General features: G+C 48.4%; 1 long non-coding RNA gene across 2 annotated transcripts in view; it reads left to right on the forward strand.

Moving 5' to 3' along the window:
* Nucleotides 1–3884: 3884 nt before the first annotated feature.
* The window catches only part of LOC104969177 (uncharacterized), a 273877-nt gene continuing 260205 nt past the window's right edge, over nucleotides 3885–17556 (forward strand). The window contains exons 1-2 of one of the 2 annotated variants that reach the window (XR_009495264.1): nucleotides 3885–3988; nucleotides 5840–5950. This is a non-coding gene — a long non-coding RNA (uncharacterized lncRNA). The remainder of the gene's footprint in view (nucleotides 3989–5839; nucleotides 5951–17556) is intronic. The other variant, XR_009495266.1, reaches the window with a different exon arrangement.

Raw genomic sequence — 17556 nt, forward strand, 5'->3', positions numbered from 1 at the left:
CTATCTGGTCTATGTCTTTTGAAACTATGAGTATTTTCCTTGGGCTACACAATGTTTTTGTGTTTCCCTACAATTAATAATTATTGTCCTTGTGTAATTTTCTATGCATTCATCATGATTTTGTCTCCTCATTATACCCTAGTTATGCAAATCTTCTTAGTATATTCAGACACATGAGTATTTTATGAGGTTCATCTCCCTGAAAAAGTCTCCCCTGGAGCCTTCTGACTTGCTGTGGTCTGGACTGGTTGCCCTCTGTGCTTGGTGTACATCTTAAGCTTTTCCTTCATCATAACCCTGGGAATTGGTGTCACTTCTCTCTTCTGAGTAGGATTTCCTGTCTCCTGTATCTCATGCCTTCTTCCTCCTTGGTTCCCTCCCTTATCTGGCAGAGCAGAGTCTCTGTGGCTTCCTGATAAAGGATGTGGTGGAGGTAAAGTTTTTTAGACCTTGTGCATGTTACACAGTCTTTATTTTCCCTTCACATTAGCTTGATAGTATGGCTGGGTATACAACTCTAATTTGAAAATAATTTCCCTTAAGCATTTTGAAGGCTTGTCAATTGCCTTTTTGCTTCTGAAGTTACTGTTGAAAATTCTGATGCCAATTTGGTGCTCCATATTTTTTGTGAAACTTGTTGCTATTTCCTCTTCAGAGGCTTCTAGAAACTTCTTTTGGTTCCCAATGATCTGAAATTGATATTTGGTGGGATTTTTGGTATGATTCTCTTTGCTTTCATTTGCTAGACACTCAGTGAGCTATTCAATCTAGAAAATCATGTCTTTTAGGTAATCTATGAGACTTATTTAGTTTATGATATCTTCCTGTCCTTCTATTTTCTGATTCTCAAAAAAATCTTACATGGTCAGTTGCAGAAATAGCCTCTTCCTCACATCCTTGTCCTTTGCCGTGTAACTTTGTGGTTCTTCCTTCTCTGATTCTGGGTTGAGACATATGGGCTTCTTTGGGCCAGTGGGTTGAGGGTGATCACGATACAGGCAAAGGACTGAAAGCCACATGTGCGAGTGAGCTTGCTTGCTTTTGCTTGCTACCATCACCATGAGAAAAACATGCCCAGGTTAACCAGTGGTTCCAGGAGGAAGATGAGAGACACATGAATCAGAGCCAATCCTCAGCCAAGATCAGCAACCACTCCAAATATGTGAGCAATAATTGCTTATTCTTGTGTGCTACTGAGGTATTGTAATTGTTTATTATTTAGCATTATTGTGGTAATAACTGATATATCTGATTATTTAGATGCTGAATCTCTTAGCATAACCCTTTAATTTTCTTTTTACTGTTCTTTATGGGAGATTCTCTCAACAATATCTTTCATCCTTTCTACTGAGTTTTTCATTTCTGCTGTCATAATTTCTAAGAACTCTTTGGTTCTCTGCATGTTATTGCTTTGTTGTATCCTATTCTGTTTTCATGAAAGCATCATTTCTTATTACATTAACTATTATTCTTTCAAATTTTGCTCACCTTGCATATCTCTTTCTACCAGGTTGCTTTTTTATTCTGTTTATTTTATCCTCTATCTTTGATTGCAGAGATTTCCTCTAATGTCTCATAATCTTTGCTTGTCCACTCATACTCACTAAAAAGCTGGTTAGAAGCTTTGTGTATGTGTTGTTCACAAAAAAGCAGTTGTTTTGTAGAACTTCTGACTCTTCTTTAGAGCTAGAGAGATGACCCAGGGACGTCTCCTCCATTCTGCAGCTTTGAGGACATCTGCCAGGCTACCAGCATTCTGGGAATCTTATGCGGGGAGAAGGCAAGGGGTCCCAACATTTAGGGTGTCAACTGTCACTAAATTCCTCTGTTTCTGGTATAGCAGCCCTGTTCTCAGCTGTACTTGGTGTCCCTAAACCAAAGTCCCTTTGCCAAAGTCTTTACAGAATAGTCTCCCCCTGTCTCTGTCAGCAAGGAGAGTGTGGTCACCTGGCTTCAGGGAGTTGGAGAGGGGATCTGTGTGTCTCAAAGTGGGTTATCAGGGCTTTCAGCCAGCCCTTTCCCACTCCTGTCTTATCACTCTTTGAATTGCTGCCAGTAGGTTGGGCAAAAAGGTGACCTCACCGCTGTGTTGCTGTGCATTTCTTCGAATAGTAAGGCTGAGCCTCTCTCGTGTGTCATGGCCGTGGTGTGAACTGTTTGCTTTCTGTGTGGTGCTTTATTCTCTCTTCTGAAGGGCGTCCTCGGACCTCAGTTCAATCCTGTTTTTACTCCCTGGGTGTCATGTGTCCTGGGGTCTGGAGGTCTGCAGGCTGTGTGGCAGTGGGAGAGAGGCACAAAGCTGGCGAGGGGGTGGTCCCGAGAGCAGGGTGTGCCCTCCCCGGGTTCCCCCCTCTCCCCCACAAAAGTACGTAATTGGAAATGGGCCCAGCCTTTTCCCCACCTCAGCACAAGCCTGCCACTGACAGCTCCTAGGGATGGAGTGGTCCTCTGGGCTGCTTGACTTAAGGGACAGCTCTGTGCAGGGCCCCATTAGCAGCCAAGTCCTGGGTGATGATTCTGGCACCAGCCTGAGGTTTGGCATTTACCAGGGTTTACATTCCACAAAGACGGTTACCTTTTCTTTTCTTTTTCAACCTTAAAAAAATTGTGAAATATAACACATATAGAAAATGTTCAGTTTAACAAATTATTATAAAGCAAACACCCGTGTAACCACCTCCCTGGGAGACAGTTGGCTTTTAACAACACCGTGGCAACGGGAGCTGGCAGCTTGCCCCTCAACTGTTGGGCTGTCCGTTCCCCTCCAGCCCACCCCGAGTCTTGGGGCCTGGGCGGGGTGGCCCCTGGTCGCTGGAGGTCCACTCAAGGTGTGGAGGCTCTGGGGCAGGGCCCTGAAGTCTAGATGGGGGGTTGAGTGTGAGACTTGTTTTCTCTCAGCCCCCTTCACTGACCTGTGTCCTGACAGACTCAGGGATCACTCAGAACTCAAGAATTTGCGTGGAACCCAGGGAGCAGGGGGAGTCCAGAGACCCAGGGTGCGAAGCCCAAGGCAGGCCTGAAGGCCAGGTCTGGCTGGCATGGGGTTGGGGGCTAACCATGAAGCACTCACCCTCCACAGAGGGGCTTGGCCCTCCTGCCTAGCCTGATGCAGAGCAAGGCCATGTGTGTGGGAGGGTTCGGAAGGGACTGCCCTCCGTGTGGGAGATATTCCTCATGGATGAAGGTTAGTACGCATGCTCAGTCCTCTGGGGTGGGCCAGCTGAAGAACATTCCTGTCCCTGGGCACTGCCCCTCCCTTTTGCTGCAGCAGCCCTGTGGTTCTCCAGATGGGATGTCTTCCCCTGACAGCCAGGTCCCAGGTGGAATGCCCATGTCCATTAAAGTGCAGCCCCTATACAAAGGAGATGGGCCTCGGCCACTTGTTTGCCTCCACTTCCTTCCTTTACTGGTTCAGCCCACATGGAGCTCCCCACCATCTTCTAGGCACTGGGTGGCAGCAAGGGGCAGGACAGACTCAGTCACGCTCTCGTGGTGATAGTCTAGTGTTGCACAGTCCAATAGACTTTTCTGGGATGACAGGGCATCTGAGGGGGCGTGGTGCAGGGAGGAGATGGAGGAGACAAGGAAACGGGCACCTCAGGGCCATGGGAACACACAGGGCTTGCATTGGAGCAGTGCTGGCTTGGCAAGGCTTCCTGCACAAATCAGCCCTGAAGGATGCAGATGGCAAGTCAGGCAGAGGGCCCAGGAAGTGTGATCAAGGTAGGGGAAAGTCACATGCCTAGGGCTGGTGAGGAGGGAAGTGTGCACTTCTGGAATGGCAGGAAGAGATCCTGAGGGAGGGGCCAGGAGAAGGGTGGGCACTGGGAGTGGTGGGGGGAGGAGGGAGAACTGGGGAGTGGCACGGAGTCGCACCTGGAAGCACATTTGGGCAGATCTGCATTTTCAGGTCACCCTGGTCGCTGCAGGGCAGGAGAAGCGTCTGGAAGGCAGGACCAGTTAGGAAGCGGCTGTTGCGGTCTACCTGGTGAGAGGCAGAGGCAGCAGGGGGAGGGACAGGACTGGAGGCGGAATCGGCAGGACTTGTGGACGGAATGGATGCTGAGGGGGAGGGAGAAGAAGCAGAGGTGAGGGACCTGGTGCTTCTTGCTGGGGAAACTGGGCAAGGAGGAGCCATCCGCGGAGCTGGCGATGCTGGCGGAGGAGCAGGTGCGAAGGAGAAATGAGTTCTATTGGGGTGAGCTGTGTCGGAGGCTCCTGAGGGCCACCGGTGGGCCTTTGGATGGGGGAATCTGGGGCTAGTGGAGTGGAGTCCACCCTTGTGGGCCTGCTCGTCTCTGGTTCTGCCCCTAGGCTGTCACTCTCAAGGTGCCCCAGACCAGCCCAGCCTGGGGAAAGGGTGGTCCTGACCGGGGTGTAGCCATAGCTCACTGATGTCTACTTGGGATGTGTCTGTGTACCTCTGTGTAGTGGGGTCTTTTACATACACATTAGGAAGAAGTGGGCTGGGGGTAGAGGAGAGGGGAACACAAAGTTTCAAAGAAGAACTTGTCCCAGGAAGGTGAATTTTGCTGTGTGGGGTTAGGCTCATCTGGGCTGATCCTGGAGCCTCTGGGCGTTGGCTGATGGAAGAAGAGTTGTGTCATTCCCTACGCTCTGCCTCCTAGACTGGTCATGGAATAGACTCACTTTTTGCTCTGACCACCAGCCTGTGGGTTGCCTAATTATTCGTGTTCTTGGGGGACTAGCATCTTCGAGTACAAACTGAAATTCAGTACATGCTAAATCCAGTTTATGCTATTTAGGTACAGTTGAAGCTATTTGGGCCTTCTAGGGTGTCTACCAACTTAGCTGTCCCCACCTGGCCCCCACCAGCTCCTCCTCCTTGCCATTCTGTGGGCTATCTGGTCTTGGCTTCTGCTTTTGGTTGGGAACGCATGCATTTTGTATTCAGAGGTACAGAAACTGGCCATGTGACACCGGGATAACATGTTCTGCTGAGTCTCTTGGATGGGGCTCGGGACTAAGATCTTAGACTCATCTTGTCCTGATCTTCAGTGGTGACAACTGGGAGAGTCCATGTTGATGGTGAGGACCCAGCCCAAAGAGGGCACCATAGAGTGGTTCATAATCTTGGTCTGTGGCCTTCTGCAACCAGCCACGGCTCCTGACTTGGCCAGGTAGCTAGTGGGGCCAGATGCACGGGCATGGCTGTTCCAGGAAATCCAGCCCCAGGGTCAAGTTTGCTTAGGATGTTTGTGGTTTCCTCTGTAGGCGTCCATCACCCGGGTCTATAGACTCTGCAGTGTGTCCACTGCTGTCCCCTGAGTCACTGCCAGCTGCTCTAGTTCAAGCCTTCACCATTTCACAAATCTCCCTACCTTCTCTGATCTGGCCTACCCTCCCTGGCAGCCGGACCTGATCCTGTGAGTCTTATCTTTGACTTTTACCCAGAGTGTTCCCATCCCTCCATCTCACTCCCCTCTGCACGGCCAATTTCTGGTCATTCAATGCCTGGCATATAGTGTGTATTCATATGTTTCTCGAGTGAATAAATATAAATTAATGTGAATTGAGTCCTTTTGATCTTGACTGTTTATCATTTCATAAGGAAGTCTCTTACTCCCCTTCTTATTTTATGCACCCACACTTCGTGTTAATAAGTGCAGATATGTGTTCATTTGGCTGGACTCTGTATCCTGGAGTTGTGGGGGACCACTATCTGTCACATGCTGCATGTTGGCAAATATTGTTGAGTTAAATTGAGTAACATTATCTTTTCAAACTTAGAAAAGCCAGGGAATCTCCATTAGAGATCAGATACTTTTCCTGATATTTGGATTCTTCTGATGGTGAGATTTTGTGTTTTGATTTTCAGCCCCCGGTTTCATGGAGAAGGTGGCTTGTGAACCTAGAGGATGGGAAGATATGATCCTGAGATAGAGAAAGTCGTTTCAGGCAGAGAGAAAGTCTTGAGCTAATGTAAGAGGTGAGATGTTTTCTTCTTCAATTCAACCCATAGGTCATTGTCCCAGTGTCCAATTTGGTGGCTCTGAATTGTCAGTCATCTGACTTTGAACTTCTTTCCTGGGCTTAGGTCCCTCTGAATCTGACCTGGCCTTGCTCCCCATCTTCATTTTCTGCTGCTTCTTGTCTCCAACTTTGCTTGGACTGCTGCTCTTGCCTACGATGATGTTTCTCAGGACATGTGTCTTGAAAGCTTGAGCCTTTCCATCTTCCATTGGAATTGTGATTTTTAGCACCTACACGTTTTGCATCTTTCCCAATGTCCCTCAGCTGCATGTATCTTACAGTTCAACCAACTTCATGCTTCATCCGTCCCCACAGTGTCCTTTAGTTGTTTGTTTATTTGTGAGTCTAGTATATCCTTGTTGCTGCCAGGGTCTGTGGAGGAGTCAAGCGCCTAAGACATAATCTCTGTTCACATAAGGTTCTTGGTCTACCTGCAGAGTGGAGATACAGGAGGAATGGCTACTCAAGGTCTTATGCGGGTCAGAAAGGGATCTGTCAACCATGGCCTCTAGCGGGGAGAATCAGGCAGGGCTTCACAGAGGAGGGAACCTATGGGTTGAGTCATGGCATATGAGGAAGGGATTTAGTCCTGCAAAGTTGAGGTAGAGAAGACTTCCAGGTGGGACCGTCTTGAGGAAATTTAAAGAGAGAGGAGAGGGACTTCCCTGGTGGTGCAGTGGTTAAGACTTTGCTTTCTAATGCAGGGGTGGGGTGTGGGTTTGACTCCTTGTTGGGGAGCTAAGATCCCACATGCCTTGCAGCCAGAAAACAAACAAACAAACAAGAAAAACCCCACAGAAAACAGAAACAGTATTGTAACAAATTCAATAAAGACTTTAAAAATGATCTGCATAAAAAGAATTATAAAAAAGGAAGACAGGAGAATAGGGGCTGGTAGAGGGAGTAGGGTATTAAGCTGATGCATGGAAGTGAGATAGGAGACTGTGTCTGGAAAAATGGGCACAGTCTGTGTTTTATGACGATGGATATGGGGATGGAGAACGCTTGCTGGTGTTGAGCAGTGAGGTGTGTTGCTAATTTTGATAAGTCAACATAAAAAATTAAAGGTGATCAGGCACCATAATGAAGATGATTTGGGGTAGAGAGAAGTGACTGTGGGGGGCGAGGGATGTTGAGGAGAGTGGCACTAGGGGCCCCCAGCACCTGGTGACCCCTGCCTGGGTCTCAGGAATCACAGAGGAATGAGCTTATGGGAGCTTCAGTGACTCCTAGTGACTTCAAAGGAGCCAGCAGAAGGTTGCAGACCATGGGGTCTCCCAAGAAGAGGGGAGGATGTCACCCCATCTTCCCAGGCTGGGGTCAGGCTTTCCTGTTTTACTTCAGACACTTGTATCATTTGAAAATTTTACAGAAATACATGCTACCAATTAAAATGATAAACACTTTGTTCTAACTCAAAACAAGAAAGAAAACAGGGTGCTTGAGGTAATGTGGGTGGTGATGGGACCCAGGAGCTGACCTCTAGGAAAAGGTTTTGAACTGTAGTGGGTCTGGGGTATCTGGTTGCAGGGTGAGATGAGGTGTCTTTAGAAAACCACGGCATCCAGTTAATGCCTGGTTAGAAAAGGGATGTCAGATTTATGATACAAGACAAACTGTCATCACGGATTAAAACACTTCTGCGATCCAAGAGTAACAGTCATTGCTTGGAACATTTGCTAATCTTTTAAAAATTTTACCAATGTGAAACAGATCAACTGCTTGAGACCAGCTTCTTAAAGGTTAGGTTATTCATTCGTGTAGTCACTTAACTGATATTTAATTGATTCATTGAACTGGTCCACTGATAGTAATTCCTGCAGAACCAGAAGGCAAGGTAAAGAAAGTGGGTCCTCAAGAAGGTGGGAGCTACAGAGTTTCACTTTTTATCCCCATGTGGATTAAGATGTTGTAGTTTCTGGGAGTATGAGAAGCATCTTGAAGTGCAGCTTGATTTTCATGTTTATTATTGTCAGATTAATGCAAAAGACACTAAAAAAATGCCACTTACAAAGGAAAAGTTAACAATTGTGTGGCATTTTATGGGAGCCCCCTCATTTTATGAGGGTTGTGTGTTTTGGGCTCGCATATATAGAGGAGGAAGGGGCAGGAGGTGGGGAGATATGAAGGGGAAGGCCAGGGGAGAAACCAGCAGGTCCTGTCCTAGGACAGTGATGCCTTGTAAAGTCCTGGGTGCTGGTGAAGTGTGCAGATTGGAGGCCCACCCCCGAGATTTGCATCAGGAAGCCTGGTCTGGAGCCTGGCAGCCCACAGGTTTAGACAGTTGTCTACCCAGGAGGTCCCCAGGAGGACCTGTGACCCCGAGAGAAGGCAGCCCCAGTCTCGTAGTTTCTAAGGATGCCTACTGGGATGCGGGTCTCCTCTGTTTTAGGGCCACACCAGGCCCATCCACTTGGGTGGAGGGAGATTTCCGACCTGACCATCCAATCCCACAGTCATTCCTTCAGCTTTATGAGTTCTAGGTGTCAAGTCCCTGAGCCCTGGGACTCAAAGGCAGGCTTGGGAGGCCCAGGTAGCAGGCTTTGGACATGGCCTGGGCTCTGCAGGGCGCAGTGGCTCCTGGACGGGGAGGCCTTGAAGGGTTGGGAAGATTCTTGGCGCCAAGAGGACTGAACAGGAGCAGTGAGACTCTCCTGAGTCCAGATGGTGGCAGAGGCCCCAGGCTGCTGCCTCAGGACCCTGTGGCAGGCTGCGCTCCATATACCCACACCCTTCAGCAAGGCCCTTTAGTCTGGACCTTGACCAAAGGGCAAGTTGGAAGGTTATGATGCCCTGTAACAGAACATGTGCTGAAAGTGAGTGTTGGAGGAGGTGAAGAAATTGTTGCATCGGTCACCTCACTTTACAGATGGGTAAACCAAGGCCTCGAGAGGAGATATGACCCATGGGGAACTAAAAGGAAGATGGGCTATGAAATCAGACAGAAATGGGTCCTCTCCACCTCTGCCATCTCAGCTGGATGACCTTGAACAGACTGTGTGACCTCTCTCTGCTCCTCTGTAAGATGGGGATGATAATACACGCACCTTAGGCTTTGCTATCAGGATTCAGCATGAGTGTTTTCAGAGTCTGGCACTGTTGTTGATGCCCAGAGCTTGGGTCAGCGGTGGTTAGGCTGTGACTGGCTGCCCGGCCACCCTGTCCAGTGTTCTGGTCTGGGGCCCCCTGCTGCTGGGGCTCCTCGATGCTCTTAGCCTGGTCAGGCCTGTGCTCCAGCGATGATGGTTGGGATTGGGATGTGGGGCACTGAGCAGGCTCTGTTTGCTAACTTTGTGTATTGCTTAATAAGGAAAACACGGCTTGTCCTGGCAATCAGTAGATCTGGCCATATATGGGGAAAAGGAGTAACTTGGATGTGGTCAAGGACGCAATTCTGAGTAATTCTGATTTAAAACAAAATCAAAGACAATATGGAATTGCCACTTTTCTTTGTCCACTGTGGTTATGGAGTGATTTCTGGTTATAAATAGGTAACATCTTGCAGGGGGAACCTTAGAAATAGCTGTGAACTGTTTGGGGGAACAAATCCTTTCCACACTTGAAAGACCCTGGCATAGGGACAGAATCCCTGTGCATGGAGAGAAAGCGTTTTTCAGGCAGGCAGAGAAGACTGAGGTTTTCTGTGGCCCAGCCATCTCCAGGGTAAATTCTAAATCTGGGGCCCTCTTGGCCTCTCTGCACTGGGGCACCCACTGTCTTTCCTGCAGCCGTCTGCTTCATGGTGTCTTCGTCAGCTCCATTCCTTAGCCTTCACTCATCCATTCGTTCATTTGACTCACTCAGACACATCCTGGGCACTCATCCTGCGAGGCAATGCTCCGACTTCCTCCTGCTGGTGGCCTTGCTCCTCTGGCTGCTCTCGGTTCATGGCTAGTGCCTGGGGCTCTGTCCTTGGTCCTTTCCTTTGCTCCCTCTGTGCACTCTTCCATCTCCTCTTGGCCTGATTTCCATAGCACAGCAGTTCAGAGGGGCCAGTCTGCCTGGGTCCAGTCTTGGCCCTACAACTTCCGAGCTGTGTGACCTTTAGTAGGTTGCTCAACTTCTCTGAGACAGTTTCCTCACGTGTCAACTGGAGATGATTGTAGTGCTTACTTCTTGGGTAGTTAAGAGGACTAGTTGAGTTAATCCCGGAAAACTTCTAAAACAGTGCCCAACAGCAGGTCAGCGCTCAGAAACCTTGATCCTGCTGTTGTTTGCTGATGACGCCCAGTTCTCTCGCTGGATGCCCTCTTTGCCCCGACTGCCATTCTTGACAGGAACAAGGCAGGCGGAGCTCCTACTGTATGCCACCGCATGCTTGGCACTCAGTCAGGGCATGTGGCACTGAGGAGGTCACAGTCCAGGACATGACAAACATTTCAGTGTGTGTCCTGCCCGAGAGCTAGCACTCCCCCACCCCACACTCCAGCTGATGTCTTTGTCCACAACCCCTTGCCAAGGCCAGCACCCTCGTGGGGATTAATTAGGGCAAGGGTGTGAGAAAGAGACAAAAAAAGGTCCAGGTTTCCAGCCTGGGTAGGGGATGCTGCCATCCATTCTGCTTCTAAAGTATTTCTTGATTCTTCATCTCCTCTCCATGGTCATGGTCCCTGCCTGGGTCTGGCCTCACCATCTCTCTTCTACCCCTGTGATCTCTCTGGATAAAGCCTCTTCTGCTTCCTCTCATTCATCCTCTGACCTCCCCTGGCCAAAGTCAGGCCAGGCCTGGGGGAAGCTCTTCAGAGGTGGCCCATCCCCCCCTGCACCTGCAGCCTCCTCCTCCTCTGCCTGGGGGAGTCCTGTGAGCTCCTTCCCTCCTGTTTGCTGAGAGCCCAGCACCCCCTGCTCCTGGAATACCTGGTCCCGCCTCCTGGGGAGGGAGGGAAGGTGCGCAGGCTCTGCGGGAGCGTGGGGCTGAGTGACCCGTCACATCCCAGCCCTGGCTTTCACCCAGCAAAGCAAAATTACTGAACAATTATTTCCTTGAGTTCTCGGAGGCTCCCCAGGTCTGTCCCTGATCTCTCTCACACATGCTGTCGTCACCACTCCTGTTCTGGTCAGAACAGACTCAGCCACCTCTTGGCCAGGGACCCCTTCTTGGGCTTGTCCCGTGGGTGCTTGGTCCTTGGACTCCAAGGTTGACTTTGCCTGTTTCCTTGGTTGGACCTTCAGAGCTTCCTGAACCAACTGCAGGTACCACTGTGGCCTCCAGCTGACCGATGTGAGCACCCGCCCGTCTGGCTTTCTATGGGGGAGTCCCTTCTCCCGCACCTGGCCCCTGTGTGCTTCTGGAGGGCAGGACTCTGCCTCCTCCTGGTCTCCTCTCAGAGAGGAGCAAGCCCAGAGCTGACACACAGTAGGTCTTAGGCCACCGAGCCTTCCTGCCCATGTTGCTGGCTCCCTGGGGGAGGGCACATGTGTTTTCTCCCTGCAGTTCCATTTTAACCTTTGTTTGAGCAGAGATTTCTATGTTAAGACTTTCTTCAGAGAAGACCTGAGACCCTCTGGGCCAGTCTGTCTGTCTGGTCTTTCAAACTTCCTGATCAGGTCCTCCTGCGCCCTGGGTACTTCTTGTGCTGCCTCTTCCCTGACCTGCGTGCGGCCCTCAGTTCTGATTCCTTGTGACCCATGTCCTTGTGTGCATCAAGGGGGGATCCTGAACCAAAGCCTGGACCCGGGCAGCCCGTAGATCTCAGGTTTGGTCAGTCTAACAGGTAGACCTTGTGTGTGTTGGGGCCAGAATTTGGTCCTGGACTGAAAACTCTGCCCAAGTGTTGGCCTGGCTCCTGAGCTACTGTATCTCCACGCAGATGCTGGGTCCTCAGTGCCTACTTGTCAACATGGGGGTGTGGCTTCTTCCCTGAGATGTTGGAGAAAGCCAAGGTATAGCTGCCTTCTGTCCTCCCCACCCTGGGGAGGAGAGGTGGCCAGGGTGTGAGTCACAGGTCCCCTACCCTCCATCCTAGAGCATGGAGGTCATCCCTTCTGGATATATGGAACCTCTTCTCTGAATTGGTCCCCAGGACCCTATCCCAACCACCTTGTCCTTCACACAGTGGGCAAAGTGGAGTCATTCCATTGTTTTCCAAGGGTCGTGCTCAACCATGCCCTCCCCTCCCAGACTGCATCTTTCTGCCACTCTTGTGACATTTGATCAAGCAGCCTGGAGCTTCCCAACTCTCTGGCTGGTTTACATGGGTACAGAGTATTCTATGGTTATCATAACTTACTTAATTTTTCCTTCATGTATGTTTGGGTGGTTGTTTCCAATTTTTTCTTTATTATAAACAATATTCAGGGAACATCTTTAGAGGAATGTTTTTGTAGGGCCAACAAGTATGAACATTTATCATGTTGGTACATAATGTCAAATTGGTCCCCTCAAAGAACACTTACACTGCATGAGAATGTGTTTCCATATTCCCCAGCCAACATGGGTTTTCGTCCTGTTTTTATTTTTTGCCTTTATGGAAGCAAAAAAAAATTATACACTATGCCTATTTGCATTTGATTTTTAGCGGCTGTTTTGTATTTCTTTTTAAAAAAAATTTAGCTAATTGATTTATCAGATCAGATCAGATCAGTCACTCAGTCGTGTCCAACTCTTTGCGACCCCATGAATCGCAGCACGCCAGGCCTCCCCGTCCATCACCAACTCTCGGAGTTGACTCAGACTCACGTCCATCGAGTCAGTGATGCCATCCAGCCATCTCATCCTCTGCCGTCCCCTTCTCCTCCTGCCCCCAATCCCTCCCAACATCAGAGTCTTTTCCAATGAGTCAACTCTTCGCATGAGGTGGCCAAAGTACTGGAGTTTCAGCTTTAGCATCATTCCTTCCAAAGAAATTCCAGGGCTGATCTCCTTCAGAATGGACGGGTTGGATCTCCTTGCAGTCCAAGGGACTCTCAAGAGTCTTCTCCAACACCACAGTTCAAAATCACCAGTTCTTCGGTGCTCAGCCTTCTTCACAGTCCAACTCTCACATCCATACATGACCACAGGAAAAACCATAGCCTTGACTAGACGGACCTTTGTTGGCAAAGTAATGTCTCTGCTTTTGAATATGCTATCTGGGTTGGTCATAACTTTCCTTCCAAGGAATTTATAATATTGTGTTAATTTCAAGTGCACAGCTTCAGATTATTTTCCATTATAGGTTATTAAGAAATACTGAATATAGTTCCCTGTTTATACAGTGGGTCCTTGCCGGTAATCTATTTTATATATAGTAGTGTGTATCTGTTAATCTCTTACTCCGAGTTTATCCATCTTTTTCCACTTTCCCCTTTGGTAACCATAAGTTTGTTTTCTATGTCTGTGACTATGTTTCTGTTTTGTAAGTAAGTTGATTTGTATTTTTAGATTCTACGTATAAGTGGTATCATATAATATTTGCCTTTGTTTACTTCATTTAGTATGACAGTCTCCAGATCCATCCATGTTGCTGCAAGTGGTTATCTTTCTTTCTTTCTTTTTTTAATGGCTTCTTTTACAGATTGCTTGTTCATATGCTTTGCTCATTTTTCTACTGGAGGCTCATTTTGAGGAACTGAATAGTGAGAGCTCTTTGAATGTTTGAAGTGCAGCAACTGGAACTCAGTAGACCAGTTCGTAAAAGTTTGTGGTCAAGTAACTTTGTTGTGTCTTGAAAAGATTTTATTTAACCACATATATTTTTTAAATTAGAAGTTTTAGGTTTCTGTGTGGTTGAACTTTTCTCTTTTATATCTTTTAACTTTTCAAATAATATGCTTAGAAAGCATCCCTCTCCCTTGGCAGATTATTTGCCCATATTTTCTCCTAGAACTTACAAAGTTTTATTATTTATGCCAGAATCTGTGTTCCATCTATAGTAGAATTTATTATAGTTTAGGGATAAATGTATAGATTTAACTATTCCTTCCCTTACACCAACAAAAATTAGCCATCAGTTGTCCTGACACTATTTTTTAAAATTTTATTATTATTATTATTTTTATTTTACAATATTGTATGGGTTTTGCCATACATCAACATGCATCCACCACGGGTGTACATGTGTTCCCCATCCTGAACCCCCCTCCCACCTCCCTCCCCATACCATCCCTCTGGGTCATCCCAGTGCACCAGCCTCAAGCTTCCTGTATCCTGCATCGAACCTGGACTGGCGATTTGTTTCTTATATGATATTATACATGTTTCAATGCCAATCTCCCAAATCATCCCCCCCGTTCCCTCTCCCACAGAGTCCAAAAGACTGTTCTATACATCTGTGTCTCTTTTGCTGTCTCACTTACAGGGTTGTTGTTACCATCTTTATAAATTCCATATATATGCGTTAGTATACTGTATTGGTGTTTTTCTTTCTGGCTTACTTTACTCTGTATAATAGGCTCCAGTTTCATCCACCTCATTAGAACTGATTCAAATGTATTCTTTTTAATGGCTGAGTAATACTCCATTGTGTATATGTACCACAGCTTTCTTATCCATTCATCTGATGATGGACATCTAGGTTGCTTCCATGTCCTGGCTATTATAAACAGTGCTGCGATGAACAATGGGGTACACGTGTCTCTTTCAGTTCTGGTTTCCTCAGCGTGTATGCCTGGCAGTGGGATTGCTCGATCATAAGGCAGTTTCATTTCCAGTTTTTTAAGGAGTCTCCACACTGTTCTCCATAGTGGCTGTACTAATTTGCATTCCCACCAACAGTATAAGAGGGTTCCCTTTTCTCCACACCCTCTCCAGCATTTATTGCTTGTAGACTTTTGGATCGCAGCCATTCTGACTGGCCTGAAATGGTACCTCATTGTGGTTTTGCTTTGCATTGCTCTGATAATAAGTGATGTTGAGCATCTTTTCATGTGTTTGTTAGCCATCTGTATCTGACACTATTTATTGAATGATCCACTTCGGTTCCTCTAAGTGGAGATGCTACCTGCATCATATTCTGAATTTCCATATATGTGCTTGTGTCTGTTTATGAGTTTTTCTCCTGTTTCATTGGTCTGCTCACATTCATGGTTTTTTTTTTTAATTCATTTTGAAATTTTTAATTTTTAGAGTATTTATGTATTTGGCTCCCTCTGGTTCCGGCTGTGGCACATGGGGCCTGTGTTGCATTCTGCAGCGTCTGCCGTTGTACTGAGCAGGCTCTGCAGTTGTAGTGCATTGGCTCAGTAGTTGTGGTCTGTGAGCTTAGTTGCTCTGCAGCACATGGGGTTTTAGTTCCCCAACCAGGGATCAAACCCATGTCCCCCGCACTGCAGGGCAGATTCTTAACCACTGGGCCACCAGGGAAGCCCTGCATTTCTGGTTTTAAAAGCACTTTTGTTAATAACTACCAGTCATTGAGTTCCTCCTGTGCTTCAGGTACTTGACATACTTGATCTCCAGTCTTTCCCGACATCCTACAGGGTGTAGGGACAATGGTCCTAGTGTAGCCAAGGCTTGCAGGGTAGATGAGTCGCAGAAGGTCAAAAGGGTAGTAGGTGGATTAGCCAGGAATCAGACCCAGGAATGCTTGCCTGTAAGTCTGGCACTTCCCACCACCCTGTCCTGCTCTGGTGACCCCACTCCGCACCGTCTGGGGCATGTGGGAGAGGTGGCTTAGAGAATACCAGCTGGAAGGTGACTGTCTCGCTTCACATCATTGAGAGCGGAGGCCTTGGGGAGTGGAGGCTCTCTTCAGACCCAGCCCTGGTTAGAAAGAGCTGAGTCTGGGACTCTCAGCACACTGACTCTGTATCCCCAAACCAGCGTCATGACAGAGCTGACCTGTTGGCCTGCTCATGGGCTTATCCATGCCTGGTCTCCGAGCTGTTACCAAGATTCCACTGCAGACACAGCTGATGGGCAGTCTCCCTTGTAGAAGAAGGTGGTGTGGTGGTGCGCATTGCTGAACTGATGGGAATTACACGATTCTTCTGCGTCTTAGAGCTGTAGGCTAGAGGGTTCCTAAGAAGTTACATGGTCCAGCCCTGCCAGGTTTAGATCAAGAAGCTGATGCCCAGAGAAGGGACAGAACTTTCCTGGAGTCCCCCTGCTGTGGGGATCTTGGGCATATTCCCAAACCCACACCCTGCAATGAGGTCTGTTGAGTAAGAACCCCAGCTGGAACTTGGCTCTCAGGGACAGTGGTAGGAAGGTGTCAAGTCAAACCCCAGCCTGGTCTCCTGGACTCTGAGATGGCCCTGAGGGCAGGTCTTGCTAAACCCCATGGAAGTGTTGTGGGATGGTGTGTGGCCTTCTCCCAGCCTATGATCTTTATGGCTGACACCAGGGGAATTGTACAAGAGTGTGATAAGCATCGCTGTTGAGATTGGCACCTCTTGGTAGTGCTTTCCATGCCCCAAGTATTGCCTGCTGGCTGCTTCCCATGGGAGAAGTGGTTCAGCTTCAGATTGCGTAACCACCTAGGCCAGAGATGCAGTGTATGCATGGGCACACACGCACATACATACACATACATGCTAGTCTTTGGAGTGCTCGTGTCCCCACAGTGCCGTCAGGGCCAAGCCCCAGAGTCTCTTGTCCAGGATCTGTGGGTTCTGATTTTCCACTGGGATCCTGGGCCATCCTCTCTTCAGTGCTTTTGCAGTTGCCCACCCTGCCCTGCGGTACTCATGTCTCCTTTCTCTCCATGTATCAAAACTCTGGCTGAGCTGTGAGGCTCAGCTCAAATCTTTCTCTGGCTCTTTTTTTTTTTTCTAAAGATTTTTTTGATGTGGACCACTTAAAAAATCTTTATTGAATTTATTACAATATTGCTTCTGATATGTTTTGGTTTTTTGACCATAAGGCATGTGGGATCTTAGTTCCCCAGCCGGGGATCAAACCTGCAGCCCTGGCATTGGTAGGCGAAGTCTTAACCACTGAACCACTGGGGAGATCCCTCCCTGACTCTTCTGTACAGTCTTCTGTCCCCAGCCTCATGCAAATCCCAGCTCTCTCCCTCTTCTGAATGTTGCTAATGTTCTTCTGTGTCATCCACATGGGACTGGAGCTTGTACTGCCCTGGGACAACTCTTCTATAGAACTCTCCCTAACAGCGTGTGTGGCTGTGTTTTCATGAGATGAAATCTTGTTGATCCGCTGAGGCAGTAATCTTGTATTTCACAGTGCTGTGTACTCTCATCAGAGTCTGGCACACAGTAGGCCCTCAGGAAATGTTGGTTGCCTGGTGGATTGGAATGAGCCAATATGTAAACACAAACGGAGACGCTTTCAGGCCTCCGTGGGTGCTTGCCTGTGCTTGCTGGCGGCCAGTCGAGGGCGTGAAGTGGGCTTGCTCAGCCCTGTAGGAGGTGCACCGGAGAAATGCTGAGATGTGGGGATTAGGGAGATAATGCAGACCTGGGGTTAAAAGGCTGGCAGTGCTTTATTCCCCTGTGAGGGGGAAAAGGGCCTTTGGGCAGCAGGTGACAGGGGAGGTGTGAAGTGGCGCTCCCAGTGAGGCCTCGGCAGGAGACCTTCGCTGCCGTCCACCTGGGAGGTTCCTAGAAGAGATGGGTGAGGAGTTTGGCATGAGGTGGTGGGATGTAGTTCATTCTCAAACACTCTCTTTGGGCCCAAATAGT

Source organism: Bos taurus, chromosome 7 (assembly GCF_002263795.3).
Source record: "Bos taurus isolate L1 Dominette 01449 registration number 42190680 breed Hereford chromosome 7, ARS-UCD2.0, whole genome shotgun sequence".
NCBI lineage: Eukaryota > Metazoa > Chordata > Mammalia > Artiodactyla > Bovidae > Bos > Bos taurus.